Here is an 18,864-nt window from a genome sequence, read left to right on the forward strand (position 1 = left end):
GCAGTGTTGGGAATCTGAACGCGAACAACATCATTACGGAGATGTGCCAGAACGAAGTTACGTGGAGCGCGGTGAATAGGTCAGTTGTGCAGATCATGTCGTCGTTGCAGCGAAAATGGCGAGAGGATCAGAGGATGGCTGATCGCGAACGGAGTAGGCATGATCCATTGCCGGGGACATGACCGAGTAGTTCGTGGCGTAGTACCGGTTTTGAGTCGTCGGGGCGCTGGTGAACCGGAAGCCAACCACCAACCGGAATCGCCAGACCGACCTCGGCACTTTACTGGTCGGGATTTTCGGTGTCGGGAGAACTTCCACTGCCGGGGTTGTCTCCGTCGGAGTAGGCTAGGTCCACCGCCGGGGACTAGACCGAGTAGGTCCGCGTAAAAAGCACCGGAACTTGGTCGTCGGGGCGCCTGTGAACCGGAAGCCGACCTCAACCGGAATCGCAGAACCGACCTCGGCACCTACCCGGGAAGTTCGGTTTCGGAAGATCTTCCACTGTCGGGGAACTCTTCGTCGGAGTAGGATAGATTCACCGCCGGGGACTACCCGAGTAGTACGCGAGAGTGCTAAAGGCTACATGGTCGCTTCCAGAAGACCTGTTTTATCAGCGGAGTAGAGAACTGCATTAGGAGTGTTAGTAACCGTAATCAATCGCTAAATGGCGAACAAATTAGTACTAACACATTACTAACTGGAGGCAAATGGCTCGGCATGTGGCATTGTAAATGTGGCTTACACAGTAGAAGGTCGCTAAATGGCGACTGTTTAATCAAAATAGAATAACAAATTACACGGCAGCCAAACGGCTCAGTACGAAGACTAGAATAACGAATTGGTGATGGTGCACAAGGCACATAACGCCTCCCCTCCGAAGAAATACTGCATGGTGGTACCGGAGGGGAATTTAAGGTGGAGGTGAACTAGGAGAGTGTTTTTAGTGGGTAGGCGCACATTCGAATCCCACACAGCGTCTTTAGAAGATTTTTGGACTCCTAGAATAAAAAAAATAATAAAAAAAACACACTTCGGGGCAGCAGGGACAGGAGTCCAGGGGCTTGACGAACCCCCTCCCCTCCCCTTCTGCGAGTCGGGTGAAAGCTTGGGAATTTTTCCTAAGCGAAAACTGTTCACACACCCGTGTGGATTACCACCATTGGCACTTCCTTTGGGGAGTGACCGAGCTTCTGGTTTCCTGACAGCTCAAGCAGAGGAAGCCTAGGATGTGGCGGGGTTTTAACAGTGGGCTCTGTTGGATCCCCATAAAAAGCCACACATCTGCAAGCAACTCCGTACAAGCGACCTGGTACCGCTTCCAAAGTGCCTTAGCCCAAACACCCGGAGTGCCAACCGGCACATCAGGATCGATGCCAGTGACATTATGATTATGGCATACTGGTCAACGCAAACGACAATGGACAAGTTACGGAATACGGATCGGATGGCGACGATGGGCTGGTACTCGTGCTATTCTACTCCCTGAGTAAAGTAGGGTGACACCAACTTGAAACGGCGAGTGGGCTAATGGTACGTTTGCCTCCGTCCCGGTAAAACCTTGACAGGCCTCCGGATACGTTCATCATCTGTACATCATCTCTGATGCGTACTAGGCTCGGATGAAACATTCCCGACTAACGCTGATCTGGCTCTGGACATGAACCCCATGAAGGAACGTGTCCAACCCTCGCTTGGCCTCCCTGATCCATAGATAACCAAGAGATCACGAAAGCGACTAGATACAACGGATGGTGATAGCGGTGCGGAGGGGGACCCTGAAGAATGGAAGATCAAACAACAAACAACGAAGCAGCGTTTGCCAGAACTGGGTTGGCGAGGACACATGTTAGACTAACAACATGTTTCGAATTTGCAACATGTCCAACAAAAATGCAGGGAGGGTGCAGGCACGTCAAACTCGAACAAACTACGCCTACCTAACATGCATCGAGCGGGCCTTCCCAAACAACACAATGCGATTTCGCGGGCCACCCCCATCGACAAAACAAACCGATTTCCAAGCAGGATTCGACTAGGCTTCTGGTCGCATTGCCAGTCACACTAACACACTCGCAAAGATGAGCAGTAGGCCTACCTTGCCGCATGCGGGTCCCCTGCAAAAATGTGTCATATCTGTCTAATTTTAGACTAACATTAGCCAAAAGTGAGACAAAAAGTTAGCCTAACATGCTGACCAGTTAGTCTCACATTAGGCTAATGTTAGGCTAACCCTCCGTACTGGGTTGCTGTCTCGCTCTACATTCGAACGACGACTCCAACGGCGATTCGAACGGCGATTCCAAAAACGACGGTTCTGATTCGTCGTGTTCATTTAGCAAATCCACGTACAATACACTGAAAAAAATATCCATTTTGATAGTATGAGTCAGCTGGTTTAGATTTTTGCAATTAGATTTCACAAATAATAAAAATGTTCCATACACATACCTTCAGATGAACTCTCAAGTTATTGGATGTATGTGTGGCTCTTATCGAATTCAATTCTATAGTACTTACTTTCCATCTCTAATGACTTATTTATTTTATTTTATTTTTTTTATAGAATGAGAAAATCTGCAACAGATACCCAAGAGGTGGTTCCTCGGGTGATGTGGGGATCGACCCACTAAAAACTCATTCTCTCTCTTCCTTACCTTCGCGGTACGCCCATTAGGGATGACTTCGAGAAGGGGGGGGGGGGGGGAGCGTACATGAGTACACTCTAATAGTAAGCGTTCCACCAGCTACCGCCTTAAGTTGTTCACTCTCCCCTGGAGGCTCGGGTCCTGGCTAGTACTTAGACTACCCGTTGAACTCAAGCTCCTGGATGGGGAAGGGGGGCCAATTCAACTAGCTGTTGTTCGGCTCGCCATTTACTCTGTAGTTCAAGTACGATTCGAGAAACCGTGGAAGTAACGGAGTCCCACTTGTCCGCCCCCATGCACATCCTTTCAACAATGTTGTCAGGCGTGATATCTCTACCGCATACCTCCTGCATACTCGACCTTTGCTCCACGAAACGTGGACATTCAAAGAGCACATGCTCCGCGGTCTCGTCGCAGTCTGCACACTCCGGAAATGCGGGGGAGCCTGCGTGTCCGAATCTGTGCAGATACCACCTAAAGCACCCATGGCCTGACAGAAATTGAGTCAAGTGAAAATTCACCTCGCCATGGGGCCTGCTCGTCCACTTGGACACGCTCGGTATGAGCCTGTGCGTCCATCTACCCTTGCTGGAGGAATCCCATTCGCTCTGCCACTTCAGCATAGACGAGGTTCTGGCGATACGCCTCGCGCCTCTTATGCCGCGTCGCTCGAAGCATTCTTCATCCTCTGCCACCACTAAAGCTATGGGCATCATGCCCGCTAGCACACATACCGCGTCCTTTGAGACCGTGCGGCATGCGCTCACCACCCTAAGGCACATCAGCCTGTGGGTACTCTCAAGTCGCTTAACGTTTCGGTTAACAACTAGCGCCTTCGACCATGCAGCGGCGCCATACCGTAGTATGGAGACCGCTACTGCCGCGAGCAGCTTACGCTTACTCGAGACTATTGCCGAGCTGCTTGACATTATCTTTGACAATGCCATTATCGCCATGCCCTTTTGCAGGCATATTCTACGTGGTTTCCGAATTTCAGCTTATCGTCGATGATGAGCCCCAATTGCTTCAGTGAGCGCTTTTTTTTCCTTCTAAACCATAGGGGGATAATCTGCACAACAGACACCCTAACAGAAGGTTAGGGTAGTGTAGGTCTGACAGGCCGTCTTCTACAACAAAAGTAAAATCCAGGACTACTCTCTCGTACCCACTAAACCATTCCTATGGTCGCCAAACCCTACGTCTCTCCGGAACCACCAAGAAGGTATTGCTTCAGAGAGGGGCTAGTGCACATCGCACCCACAAGGTTAGCTGCGTAGCCTGCAGCAACGAACATCGATGACTCGCTTTGGAGAGTCCATCACGGTAGCATGCTGGCGCTTAGCCAGTTTCCCGAGTTGTCCTCGCCACTCCCTTTGTCCTCGGAAGGCGGGCAGGGTCAACCCTGCCCGCGCCCTACTGCTGAGCGGACATCAAGAACTGATGCCCACGTGCAACCCGATCTGACCTGCCCGTAAGGAAGGGTATCACTACCCTTTGGCCCTATCAGATGCACCCGTAGGTTGCAGACAGCAGGATCTCACCTACCCCGACCCTTGCCGGGGACCCCTTTCCAACCGCGGGCTCGGATCCAACCCAGTAGACCGACGCCACGACAGCACCGCTACCGGGACTTCCTTTCCGCGGCCACTTAATCGTTGTAAGGGTCGATCTCGACCGCAGGGCACCGGTATGACCTACGAAGCCGACTCCGAACCCCTGGACCACCTCTTGTACTGCATCTGGACTAGCCATTCTCCGAGTCCACGTGCCACCTCCTCTGTAGCTCCCAGACGATGTGGGTAATAGCCGTTGAAACGGCGTTCCAGCCAAACTCATCCCTACACATCCTCTGGACCAAGTTGTCCGGAGTTGTGTCCTCCCCGCATGTGGCAAGCATGCAATCACGCATTGTGCGAAAACGCGGGCACACTAACAAAACGTGTTCCGCTGTTTCCTCTAAACCATTGCACACTGGGCATTCGGGAGAATCCGCATGCCCGAAACGGTGTAGATACTGTCGGAAGCAACCATGACCTGTAAGGACCTGTGTCAGGTGGAATGTGACTTCCCCATGGCGCCTATTAATCCAACTATCTACCCTCGGTATCAACCTATAGGTCCACCTTCCTTTGGTGGAACTGTCCCACGCGCGCTGCCATTTGACCATAGAGGCCATTCTGACAGTCCTGCGTATGCCTCTTGTGCCGCGCATTTCGAAGCACTCCATGTCCTCACTGATAAGAATGCTGATAGGCACCATACCAGTAATGACGCAGAGAGCGTCGTGTGACACGGTACGGTACGCGCTCGCAACCCTCAGGCACATAAGCCTGTAAGTACTTTCCAGCTTCCGTCGGTAGCATTTAGTACTTAGCGCGGTGCCCCACGCCGGGCCGCCATACCTAAGTATGGATGTAGCAACACTAGCCAGAAGCTTGCGCTTACTGGCGTACACCGCAGAGCTATTGGACATCATCCGGGACAGTGCCGCAATAGCTGTGGAGGCTCTTTTACAGGCATAATCGACGTGGCTACCGAAGGTAAGCTTATCGTCGATCATCACGCCCAAGTGTTTGACGGAGCGCTTTGACAGGATAGTACAGTCTCCTACACTGATCTCCGTCTGCTGCTCCGACTTCAGGTTGTTAACAACCGTCACCTCTGTCTTGTGGTGAGCCAGTTCCAGTTTCCTGGACCGCATCCACGCCTCCACAACCTTGATCGAGTGGTTGGTAGTCAACTTTACCTCCTCGATCGTTTCACCGTAGACTTCGAGCGTAATGTCGTCGGCAAATCCGACAATCACCACTCCCACTGGATACTCTAACCTCAACACCTCGTCGTACATGACATTCCATAACACCGGACCCAGGATGGAACCTTGCGGGACTCCTGAGGTTATGTGAAAGCACTTCCGACCCACCTCCGTGTCGTAGACTAGTACACGATTCTGAAAGTAACTTCCGAGAATCTTGTACAGGTACTCCGGTATCCCCAGACGCAAGAGCGCATCGGCAATAGCAGACCAGCTGGCGCTATTAAACGCATTCCTTACATCCAGAGTCACTACCGCGCAAAAGCGAATTCCCCTCCTCTTAGGCTCGAGTGCTTTCTCGGCGGTTTTTGTAACCGACAAGATAGCGTCTACGGTGGACCTCCCCTTCCGGAAGCCGTACTGGTTACTCGAAAGACCATTTTCGCCCTCGGTGAACCGCAACATTCTATTGAGGATGATCTTTTCGAGCACCTTCCCCGCCGTGTCAATCAAGCATATTGGTCTATATGCCGACGGGTCTCCGGGTGGTTTCCCCGCCTTTGGCAATAGTACCAGGCTCTGCCTCTTCCACGCTTCTGGGAAAACTCCCTCGTCCAGGCATTTCTGCATAGCAGACCTGAACATCTCGGGAGCCTCTGCAATAGCTACTTTTAAGGCCAGGTTCGGAACTCCGTCCGGACCTGGGGCCTTACCTACGCTAAGGGACTTAGCTATCCCCGCAAGTTCCACATCGGTGACCCTCTCCTCATCGCCAGCCCCAGTCCCCGGCTGTCCTACGAAAGGAGGCCAAGGACTAGGATCATGACGCGGAAAAAGTCCTCCAATGATCCCCTCCAACATCTCTGGAGATTGCTCTGTAGGAGCCATCACACCTCTCGTCTTGGCCATAACGATCCTGTAGGCGTTACCCCACGGGTTCGTATTGGCACTCTGACAGAGACCCTCAAAGCAGGCCTTTTTGCTTGCTCTTATCTCGGTCTTAAGCGCGGCTTTTGCAGCGGCGAACACCACCCGCCGTTCGTTTCGCTCTTCCTCAGTGAGCGCTTAGAGTTGATCGTGCATCCACCTGTGGTGACCACTGCCTGCTGTTCAGACTTGCGGTTGTTTACCACCACCACCTCCGTTTTGTGGTGCGCGAGTGCCAAATGTCTCGACCTCATCCAATCCTCCACTATGCCAATTGCGTGAGTTGCTGTCAGTTCCACTTCCTCTATCGACTCGCCGTATACCACGAGGGTAATATCATCGGCGAAGCCGACCAGCTTTACTTATTTATTTTATTTGGGAAATCTGATAACCTATTTTCAACTCTGCTCATCTTTACTCAAAGGGCAATAAAACAACTCAAAGTTTATACGTTTTATTCGATATATTTGTCTGCGCCTCATAAATATAGTACCATGATTGAATTGCAGCTGGTATTTTCGCCAGTTTTTGGCCAAATGTTCAGGCAGCAGAAGAGCGATGTTTGGCGGCGCTTGTGGCGATGTAAATGCTGGCGGAAATGCTGGCAATTTAGTCTAATGGGGGTACCTAGGGGGGGTACCATCGTATGGCAGTCGCGAATTTGCCGATGAGTCTAATCAACTGCAATACGATTATAATTAGAAGGGACATATTTGACGAGTTTTCAACAACTTACCAGCAACTATTCCGGCAAATCCCTGACACAGCGCCACACTGCACCGTACCTTCTGTATACTTAAAAAAATACGTGTACAACTTTGACTGAGATCCTTTCAGTAACCCCAGTCGCCCTGAAATACGAAAATGTTTTCTAATAAAGCAATATTCAGTAAAATAGAACGTATTTCATAATTACCCGTAAAATAATTTCAGCTTCCGCCCGTCGACCATCTTGAAAAAAGGAAGGACAACAACAAAGTTCACGAGAGCCGACAGGTTCATCAGCGACCACTTGTAATTATGTGTGAAGACTTATAGATTTTTTCTATAAGGAATGACACATAAAACTGTATCAATCTCACCAACAAAATTTATGTGTGGCGGTTATAAACGTCGGAATGAACTCTTTGAAGTATAAGTTTAAATTAGATTTAAATTAGATTTTTTGTAGATATTGTGATTTTACTTCGAAGATGAATTCCAAGGAAATTTGCTTGAGCTGGTTGGGAATCGCCGTTTAACTTCAAGGGGCGTTTCAATGCGTTCTTGTAAAATTATAGACTTTTATCACAGACAAACAGACGTAACACTCTGATATTTTGCATCGTACACCGATTTAACGGTCTATTTGAAAATTTGATAGTTGGCCAACTGACCACCCGTGGCGCTCGCATCTTTTTTGCTCGAGTTTAACGTTTGCCCACTACCGCCACCTAGTTGATGGTCTGCCAAACTCAGTATTTTTAGCATTGGGCGAACATGTTTCCGTGACTATGATTTGATTCGAAAAATGTTCGAAGTGTTACGTCTGTTTGTCTGTGCTTTTATGTTAATGCTCTTATTACGTTAAATGACCTTGCGGTGCGCAGCAAAACTGGCTGCACTGCCTAGCAGCATCGACACACGACCCGCTTCCGAGCTACGCTCAGTTTGTATTGCATTGTCAACACGTTCAGATCGCCGGCTCAAATATAGGAACGTGCAAAGAAGTAAGGAAACACACAAATCAATACACTGGGGCGCAACTGGCTGTGTGTCGATTTTTTGCTATCGTTTGCAGACCGCCATTGTAGCTGACTACAAGTTGGAATTTCGCCAAGGCGCCCACCAGCAGCACCCAAAACAAGATGGCGGACGAATAACGTTTAAAAGACGAAATCGCTCATCTACAGGACCAACTGCGAGTAGCCCGAGCAGCCGCTGCAAACAACCCGCCCGTCGTGAACAGCGGTACCGATGTCAACAACGCTGCCGGCGGTACTGTAAACAAAGTTGCAATAAAAATCGGGCCATTCTGGAAGCGTGACCCAACTCTTTGGTTTGCTCAGCTAGAGGCGCAATTCACGCTGAATCAAGTAACTCGCGAGGACACCCGCTATTTCCACGTCCTCGCTGCCATCGACTCGGAGATATTGGCATGCTGCTCGGACATCATCCGAGATCCACCGGCGAATGGAAAGTACTCAGCGTTAAAGGACAGAATTATCAGCGAGTACAGCACCAGCGAGCAGAATCGTATGCAGCAGCTACTACGTGGGTGCGAACTCGGCGATCGCAAACCTTCGCAACTACTACGCGAAATGAGGGATCTCGCCAGGGATGTCATCACCGACGAGAAAATCATTAAGTCGTTGTGGATGCAGCAGCTCCCTGAAACGACACAAGCTGTTCTAAAGGTCTCGGAAGCCACTCTCCAATTGGCGCAGCTAGCTGAACAAGCGGATAAACTTGCGGACATCACCAGAACGCGATCAATATCCTCCGCTGGAACGACTTGGGAGGACAACAAGGACATCGGATTCGAGGAACTACGCAAGCAAATTTCTGTTGTTTCCGACGAAATTGCCGCTTTTCGTCAAGAGCGCGGCAGACCCCGCAGCAGGAGTTTCAGCAGATTTCTTGGTGGTACCCGAAGCGGCTCACGAGGAAATCATCCGTATTGTTTCTACCACAGAAAATTGGGCGCCAACGCGAGAAGCTGCCGATCACCCTGTCAATTTAAGCCAAAAAACTAGAGCAGCTGCATTCGACGACGGGCGAAGGCAGTAAGTTTCAACAATCCCGTCTTATCATCCAGGACCCAGCAACCAACTATAAATTTCTCGTCGATACCGGTGCTGACCTTTCAGTACTGCCGTGTGCTCCAAGCAATAAGTCAAGGCCGACCCCAGGGATGAACCTATATGCCGCCAACGGCTCCCGAATTGCTACCTACGGCACCGAGATATACAAACCAACTTTCGGTCTACGCAGATGTTTTCCGTGGCGTTTCATAATAGCGGATGTGACTTCCCCGATCCTGGGTGCAGATTTCCTGAAACATTACGGTTTGCTGGTTGATCTTCAAGAAAAGTGCTTGATCGATAAAATGACCAATATCAAAGCACATGGCCAAATCAGCGTGGTCGCAGAAGGATTATTCGGTTTGAAAACATATTCCCGCAACAGTGATTACGGCGGCCTGCTGAGCGAATTCTCGGATGTTACTAGACCACGTTTTCCTCGACAGGAAGTAAAGCATGGCGTAAAGCACACTATCAAGGTCGATGGGCCTCCGTGCCATTCTAAATTTCGCAGACTTCCACCACACAAACTCGAAGCACTTCGGAAGGAATTGAAGCTGTTTCTAGAGCTTGGATACATCCGATCCTCGAAAAGCCCGTATTCAAGCCCGGTGCACCTAGCTACAAAAACACTGCAGAACGGTGATGTCAAATTCAGGCTCGTAGGTGATTACAAACGGCTCAACGATTCTACCGTCGCGGATCGGTATCCTTTGCCGCACATTTACGACATTTGTCAAACAATGCAAGGTAAGACTGTCTTTTCTGTAATAGATTTAGAACGGGCCTACTATCAAATCCCCATGCATGAGGCAGATATCGAGAAGACTGCAATAATCACGCCACTCGGTTTGTACGAGTTTCTCGTGATGCCGCCAGGTTTAAAAAATTCTGGCCAGACATTTCAAAGATTTATCAATAACATATTCTTTGACATGCCATTCGTCGTCGGTTATCTAGACGACTTGCTCACCGCTTCGTCATCCGAGGAGGAGCACCAAGTTCACCTACGCATGGTTTTCGAGAGGTTGAGAGCAAACGGACTTCAAATCAACGCCGACAAGTGCCAGCTGGGAAAACAGGAAGTACGGTTCGTGGGACAATTGATAACTACCGGAGGTTGCAAACCGATTCCGGAGAAGGTGCAAGCAGTCGCAAATTTCCCGAAACCAGACACGGTACAGAAACTGAGACGTTTCCTTGCCCTAGTCAATTACTATCGCCGCTTTCTCTCACACGCTGCTGAGGCCGAAATTCCATTGCGCAAACTGATACCCTCAAACAGGAAGAACGATAACACACCAATCGTGTGGACAGCTGAAGCTGAAGCAGCCTTCGAGAAGTGCAAGAGGTGTTCAGTAGAAGCTACAGAACTGGATTACTACGATCCAGAAGCCCAATTGTCCCTGATGGTCGACGCGTCCGATTTGGCTGCCGTTGCAGCAGCGATCCAGAGGTGCATGGAAGCCATTGGGATATTTTTCCGTGAAGTTCAACGACCGCGAACGACGTTACTCTACTTACGATAGAGAGCTGCTTGCTGTGTATCTTGGCGTCAAACATTTCAAGGACGTGATCGAAGGCTGTAATCCGGTGATATTTACCGATCACAAACCACTCACACTTGCATTCAAGCAGGATGCGAACAAACCAACACCACGACAGCAGCGAATGTTGAGTTTCATATGCGAGTAAAAAATATAATTTGGACATGTATGTAATTTGGACATGCACGGCAATGTATGTCTTGTTCCGGAGAACTAATTAAAGTTTATGCTTCTCAATATGGGTCATTGGATCAAACAGACCCTATTCTGATGGCTTATGTTGAAAATACGCTTAGCAATTACGAATGTACTACAAAATTATCAAAAATGTAAATTATTTCACTAAAACCCCTCAAATGCACATGTATGCAAGACGACATACACTTCACAGTCACATACAATATTCACCCCAAAATCGTTGAAATAATAATTGTAAGAAATTTAAATGCCTTATTGCAATGAAAAATGTTCATAAATAAGCATTAGGCAGCCAATCTCTTAACATTCATCTAGAACGCTTAAAATAGGTGGTGTCCAAAATACATTACAAGTTTTCTACTGTAAATATATTTTGGTCATCTGACGAACTACATGGGGATGCTATGCGATTGCATACTTGGAGGCGTATTCTGTGGGTCTGGCGATATTTCCTCGATTTTAACAAAAACTGTAATAGTTATCAAAATAGATGCCTGTTAAGCGGATAAATTTGATTATTTGCCAGAAAATATTAGTTAATTTATGCTACTTTCATGATCTATCGGTATTCATGGCTAAACATTGAGATAATTGCCCTGTCCAAATTATATACACCTGAGGGTGTCCAAAACATATATTCGGTGTCCAAAATGCAATTCTTACAGGCGAGTGAAAATTGTGATTTTCTCAGCTTAAAATGCTTTCGTTAAGGTTTTTGTCACCAGGAACGCTAAGTACAATAGTGTTATAAGCGTATTAGTGACTTTGCAAAATAATCAATTGCTTTCTAAGGAAGCTAGAGGACGATTTTTCCAACGTTGTCCTCAGCCTGTCCAAAATACATGAATTACCCTACAACAGATCTCGTTCACATCGCCGGTGTGGACAATATCCCAGCGGACGTGCTTTCACGAGTAGAGGCTATTTGGTTGCCATCGACGATTAACCAAAACGATTTCGCCAGGAAACAGGAATGCGACGAACAACTGCAAAATTGGCACAAGGCCAATCCCGATGTAAAAACTCTGAAATTCGCTCAGCTCGGTGTTAAGTTACTTTGTCAACAACAAGGCGATAAAGTGCGAATTTGTGTTCCTCGTTTCTACCAAAAAATCATATTCGACCAGTTCCATCGCATGGCACACTCAGGAGTAAAAGCCACACAAGCACAGATTTTGCAGCACTACGTTTGGCCTGGAGTCAAAAAAGACGTTTCAAATTGGACCCGAGCTTGTCAAGAGTGTCAGAAAAACAAAGTATCCCGATATACCAAGTCGCTTTCTAACCAGATAGATGTTCCGGACGAACGATTCGAGCATGTTCACATCGACATTGTCGGTCCCTTGCCGATATCCAATGGAAGGCGGTATATTTTGACCATGATTGATCGGTTCAGCAGATGGCCTGAGGCAGTGGCTATCCCGGACATGACTGCGGAAACTGTTGCCAAAACTTTCGTCGAAGTGTGGGTCGCTCGATTTGGAACTCCGTCAAAGCTAACATCGGATCAAGGTCGTCAATTTGAGTCGCAGCTGATGAAGGAACTTGCTATACTGTTAGGCTTGGAACGGATTCATACTACACCCTACCATCCACAGGCAAATGGGATGATCGAGTGCTGGCATAGACCACTCAAAACGGCCTTGGAATCGTATAAATCAAGTTGGACTGATGCGTTGCCGTTGGTTCTGCTCGGTTTACGAACGGCAATTCATGGAGAAACATCAGCGTCAGACATGCTGTACGGCACGGCCATTCGCATACCTGGAGCAATGATGGAGAAACAACCTCTTCGCGGCTCGACGGAATCCTTCGTCACAAATCTACGAGAGAAAATGAGTTCAGTTGTGCCTCGTCCTGCATCCAATAACGATACAAAACGACACGTATTTGTTCCGAAAGACCTAGGAACTTGTACGCACGTGTTCTTAAAAACCGACAAAGTTCGAGCCGCTTTAGAACCACCGTTTACAGGACCATACGAAGTTCTCACAAGGACCAGCAAAACGTTGACTATCAAAATAAAAAACAAAGAGGTAACCGTGTCAATTGACAGACTAAAACCAGCCTACTTCGCCAAAGATCCTGATCCATCATCCGACCGTATAACCAAGAGTGGCCACCATGTTCGATTCAGGATTCAGTGATTTTCTAGGTAGGGGAACGTCCATAAATTACGTCACGCTTTTGAGGGGAGGGGGGGTTCAGTAAAGTGTGACAACCCTTACAAAAAATCCAGAGATCTCATACAAAAAGTGTGACATAGGGGGGAGGGGGGGGTTGAAAATGGTCAATTTTTGCGTGACGTAATTTATGGACGCTCCCTAGGGGGAGTACTGCGGTGCGCAGCAAAACCGGCTGCACTGCCTAGCAGCATCGACACACGACCCGCTTCCGAGCTACGCTCAGTTTGTATTGCATTGTCAACACGTTCAGATCAGAGAATAAAATACTCCGTTTTATATTTGTTCTAATCGCGGCGTTTTATTACCACGCACCTCAACCTCTAGAGTCTAGACTGATTCTTTGTAAAGTAATATATGTAACACTCATTGAAAAGTTGAATGCTGAACTTTTAAACTAGTTTTCTATATTTTTTTATAACGAAAACTTTTTATCTCAACGAATTCTTCCGGAAACGCATTGGAGCACCCCTCCGACTATGCTCCTCCATCCTTGCCACCATCAGCTGGCAGCATCGGCAGCATGAGCAGCATAAAAGAAATGTCAGATTGAACCAAAACAAACCACACCAACCGAGAGAGAGAATCTCACGCACGTGTTGCTCCTACGTTAAATATGACAAAGCGATGTGTCAGTTTGGTTGCTGTCTCGCTCTACATTCGAACGACGATTCCAGCGGCGATTCGAACGGCGATTCCAAAAACGACGGTTCTGATTCGTCGTGGTCAGTTAGCAAATCCACGTACAATATATGTAGATATATCTATAGGCGAATCTAACGGAAGCTAACGATCCCTCCGCATCTGGTGGCAGGAATGAGAACCCTACGAAAAACGTGACCACCAAAAATTGCCATGGCGCAGCATAGGCAAAGTGCACTTTTTTCACTTTTTCGTATCGAATTCCGCATCGTAGAGGAACTAACGAGCACTTTTCGGAAAGAAAATTGAATTCTCTAATGCGCTTAGATCCGGTAGGTACTTACGAACAATTTATGTGATTAATTTGATGAGCTCTTGTTATGCCTCCGGCGGGCTATCTTCCGTGTTTTTAATTTGTTGGTCAATCCGATGTTTGACGGCGTGGGCATCAAAAATGATGATAATTGAAGCCATTACCAATGGAAAATCGAGGTGTTACGTCTGTTACTGTGATCGAATTTTCATTAGTGTCAAACTGATGTTGTTTTTTGAACTCTTTTCTTGTCAAATATTTGACCCTGTGTACTTCAGGTCTTAAGGCCTCTTCATAGGGTCGAATATTTGTCCAAAAAGAAACCAATTGGACAGATCGGTGAAGTACTAGACTTGTAGTAATGAGCTGAATTTTAGTATGGTGAGAAGGTCAATTCTCCGTTTTTGCAGTGAAATGGTGCAAAAAGCGTGGGTATTATGTTTTCTTGCCTAATTTTATGCTGTTTGAGCAAAACTTTGGGCAACAGTGTTGTTGTTTTCTCCATTTCTTGCAACATAAACAACATAGTTATCCAAAGTTTTGCTCAAACAGTATCAAATTAGGCAAGGAATCATAATACCCACGCTTTTTGCACCATTTCATTGCAGAAACGGAGAATTGACCTTCTCACCATACCAAAATTCAGCTCATTACTACAAATCTAGTACTACACCGAACGTGCCCCATTCTCAAGCATTTTGTTTGACTCGATCAAATTTTCATCAGTGTCAAACAGGTGTTGTTTTTTTAGTTCATTGCTTGTCCAATATTTGAATCAGTGTACTTCAGGCCTTGTTGTGCTTAGTTATTTATTCTTATTCAGTAAAAACTTCAAAATAAAAAGGAATTATGCAAACGTTAAATAAATATATTAAAGTATCAAACGAATGTTTTTATCTCAATCGTGTATGAAATTGTCAAACAAAATATTTAACGCCGTTGCCATATAAAAAATAATTTTGTTCAACATCAATACTAATGCTGATTTTTTTTAGGCACGTTAAAGACATTATCATTTTAACAACAGGATCCCAATTGCTGTCACTTACTTCAAGCTATTTCTGGTTATTGCTGCTATTAGGGCCACTTCGCGCATTGTGGCTTTTGTGGAACTCCGTTATCAAACCATGGCTTCTTCAGAAAGGTGAGGAAGAAGCTCCAATCAACGAAAAGAAAAGACCCGAAAAAAAGATTAGACGTGTGAGATAGATGTGCTTTTAATGATAAATAAATATAAAAGATAACTTTCTGCAGTTTTTTTGATTTCATTGCTATTTTCACACAACGCACGGTGGGATAAATGGCCAGTATCACCATAGACTAATTTCACTAATAGACTAATCACGTTTCAAGGGACACGACGCGTTAAATTTCGGTTTCTACTGGGGATTCTTTTATCGTATAAATTAGTACGAAAGTTCTCAGAATTTGAGAATATAATGATTCTTTTCACAAGTAAGGTTCATACAGGGTATTGGTTCCCTTATTAAGCATGTGGCTCCCAATTTCATCTTATGAAAAACATAGCAGGCCAAACATTTCTAAAGGCCCTATTTGCAGAACAGAGGCTCTCTTTGGTTTCTCTCTCTTTCGTTAATATCTCAGCTGTTTATTTGAATTATTGATTGTCTCCTTGCATCGAACGAAGGACAAAACAATAGTCTTTTGATTGGTCTGCAAAAGTAGTTGAAAAGTGTTACATTAAATTGCAATAATTGAAAGAGAAAGTGAACAAAGAGAGCATCTCAAATGCAGATAGATCAGAATTAAAGACACTGTATGCTAAAGACACGAAATCTGATGATTGTTGCTGTTGATGACGATTGTCGCGTCATGACAATGATGCTGTCGAGTAATGCTTTTAAAGCGCGTTTGACAGGTCTCCTGCTCAATTGGAATGACATTGACAGCAAATTTGGAATTCCAATTGGAACATTTCGTGTCTTTGCATATAGTGTCTTTAATCAGAATCAATCTCCACCTCCTGACTACATCTCTGCGCGGGCGAAACGGTGGAATCAGGCAACACTCTTTCGCCGTGTCCGTTCGTCGTTGGGTAAGAGAGTAAATCGTTACCAGTTTTTTTCAATCGCGTCAGAGTAAAGATTGTTTAATAAAAAGTTAATTGTATTTATTTGAAATCCTATGTTTTGTGTCGGCCGAAGTATCCGTATTCCCACTGTCCTCCCACAGATAGGACCTATGGAAATGTTTGGCCTGGAAGGATTGAATCACTGTTATTTTCGTTTCATATTTTTCGATTTTTTGTTAGAAGTGTGGGCAAAGGAAGCGCAGCGGACGAACCGACCACAGACACCGAAGCGGACACGAGAACCGGAACGTGGAACAATCGGACGAAGGAAAAAGTACAAACACGAGAGCTACTCTTTAATACGTTTCATAGAAAGGTCGCGTTACAATGATAGCGGAAACGGAATTTATTTTGCAGCAGTTTCCGCTCTGGTTTTCTACTGTCAAAGTTCGTCGGCCCACTGTTAGTATGATGGATGGACCATGGTGTGGTTAAGGTGCATCGGTGCCGCATCCCACACTCCTTCTCAATGATGACTTTAGCCATCAACTAGTCCAAACTGTCCCAGCAGTTGCCGGAACTTGGTCTCTCCAAGAGGCTTGGTTAGTGCGTCCGCCGTCATCTCTTCCGATGGGCGGTACTCGAGATTCACTTCTCCTCGTTCACATTGATCCTTAATGAAATGCCGCCTGGTGTCAATGTGCTTTGAACGTTTAGATGTTCGCTCTGCCTGCACGAAACTGAGGCAGCTTTGATTGTCGTCGTATACAGTCGTCGGACCGGCAGGCTTCTCCCCCAGATCGGTCATTAATCGCCGCAGCCAAATCAGCTCTTGGCAAGCATCGCTCAGGGCGACATATTCAGCCTCCATTGAGGAAAGGCTGACGCAGGACTGCTTGCGGCTCGTCCAGACAATGGAGCCGCTTCCGAAGAGAAACACGAAGCCTGTTGCTGATCGCCTACTTTCCTGGTCGCCGGCCCAGTCCGCGTCGGAGTAGCCGGTGAGCTTCCAGCCATCTCCGGGACCGAACACTAGCCGCATCTCCTTTGTTCCCTTGAGGTACTTGACTATACGCCTGGCTGCCTTCCAGTCCATGTCCGTTGGTGCACTCACTCTGCGGCCCAGTATTGAGACACTGACTGCCACATCCGGACGAGCTGTAACGGCTACATAGAAGAACGCACCCAGTAAACTCCTGTACTGCGTCGTGTCGTCGAAAGGTTGACCAAGAACATCCGCTTTCATATAGCCGGCCTCCATCGGCGTCTTCGCAGTTTTGCAATCGTCGAGTCCGAAACGCTTGACGAGTGCCTCAATATAGCTGGTTAGCTGCATACTGTAGATTCCTTTTTCACAACGAATGTTGAAACCCAGGAAGTACTTCACCGCTCCGAGATTTGTCACGTCCAACACTTTCGCCACTGCTTCGTACACCTCCGCTATATTCGCCGGGCTGCGGCATCTCACCAGCATATCGTCGACATACACCAATAACAGCACCCTGTCCAGCCCATATCCGCGCGTGTACAAGCAGTAGTCCGACTGGCATTGCCGGAAACCCATCTTCACTAGAACCGCATGAAGCGCCCGGTTCCAGCAACGCGCCGATTGCTTAAGGCCATAAATACTCTTTTGTAGTTTGCAAACATACTCCTCCTTTCCCGCGGCGACGTATCCTGGGGCTTGGCGCATATAGATACCCTCCTCAACTATTCCGTGAAGATATGCGGTTCGCACATCAAAGTGACTCAGGTGCATATTGTTCTTCGATGCTACCGCTAGCATTGCTCGCAGCGTCTCGTGCCGCGTCACCGGAGCAAAGACTTCGCAGTAATCCACTCCCCAGCGCTGGCTAAAGCCTTGAGCCACAAGCCTGGCTTTGTGCTTGACATTCCGGCCTGCTTCGTCCCGCTTCAGTTGAAATACCCAACGTGACCCGACGGCTTTCCTCCCATCTGGCAATTTTGCAAGCGTCCACATTGCATTCTGCGCATGCAACTGCATCTCTGCATCCATCGCTTGTTTCCAATCCTCGTTGCGCAGTGCTTCACGGTAATCGGTGGGTTCCATTCCAGTTTCGACCGCAACTCCAACGACGAAATCTTCCAATCGGCTCGGCAGTACTCCTCGTGTACGCCGCTGCTCTCGCCGCAGTTCAGGCTCGTGAGGTGGTTCAGACTCGTTATCCGCAGTGTCCCATCCGTCCGATGACTCGTCGTCTTCCGGAGCTCCGCTTGCTACGGAATCTCCGTGGGATGTATTTCCACCTTCCGTTGCCTCGCCGTCCTCAAGTACACCGCTGGCTTCGGGATCTCTCCGAATTGTAAGCTCGATATCGTTGAGTGAACCCTCGGGAATCACCTCCTTGTCATGTGGGCTGACTTGCTCGGATCCATCATCAAGTTCCATGAACCTGGCATCTCTGCTGATGGCCACGCGGTTCGTCTCGGGATCCAGGAACCGGTATCCCTTATGTTCGTCCGAGTAACCCACAAAGATTAGCTTAACCGCTTTCTGATCGAGCTTTGAGCGCTTTGAGGCTGGAATTTGTACGTATGCGGAGGATCCGAAGACCTTAATATGGGATAAATCGGGCTTCGAACCGCTCCATAGCTCAAAGGGGGTTTTGCCTATCACTCTAGATGGCAATCGGTTTTGCAAATAAACTGCGGTAAGCACAGCTTAGTACAATTTGTCCATACTGGCATCCGCCAGCATGCAGATCGTCATTTCTTGGATCGATCTATTTTTACGCTCAGCAACGCCATTTTGCTGAGTCGTATATGGCGTGGTGAGCTGCGCTTTTATGCCCTCGGCCTCGAAAAATTCCCGCAATTC

The 18,864-nt window shown here is 47.4% G+C and overlaps 1 protein-coding gene and 1 pseudogene across 3 annotated transcripts in view; both read left to right on the forward strand.

Annotated features, from left to right (window-relative positions):
• LOC109421232 (uncharacterized) overlaps positions 1-18,864 on the forward strand; it is a 236,488-nt gene that overhangs the window by 129,981 nt on the left and 87,643 nt on the right. The window lies entirely within an intron of this gene.
• Positions 8,175-9,062, forward strand: LOC115268813 (uncharacterized; annotated as a pseudogene).

Source organism: Aedes albopictus, chromosome 2 (genome assembly GCF_035046485.1).
Source record: "Aedes albopictus strain Foshan chromosome 2, AalbF5, whole genome shotgun sequence".
NCBI lineage: Eukaryota > Metazoa > Arthropoda > Insecta > Diptera > Culicidae > Aedes > Aedes albopictus.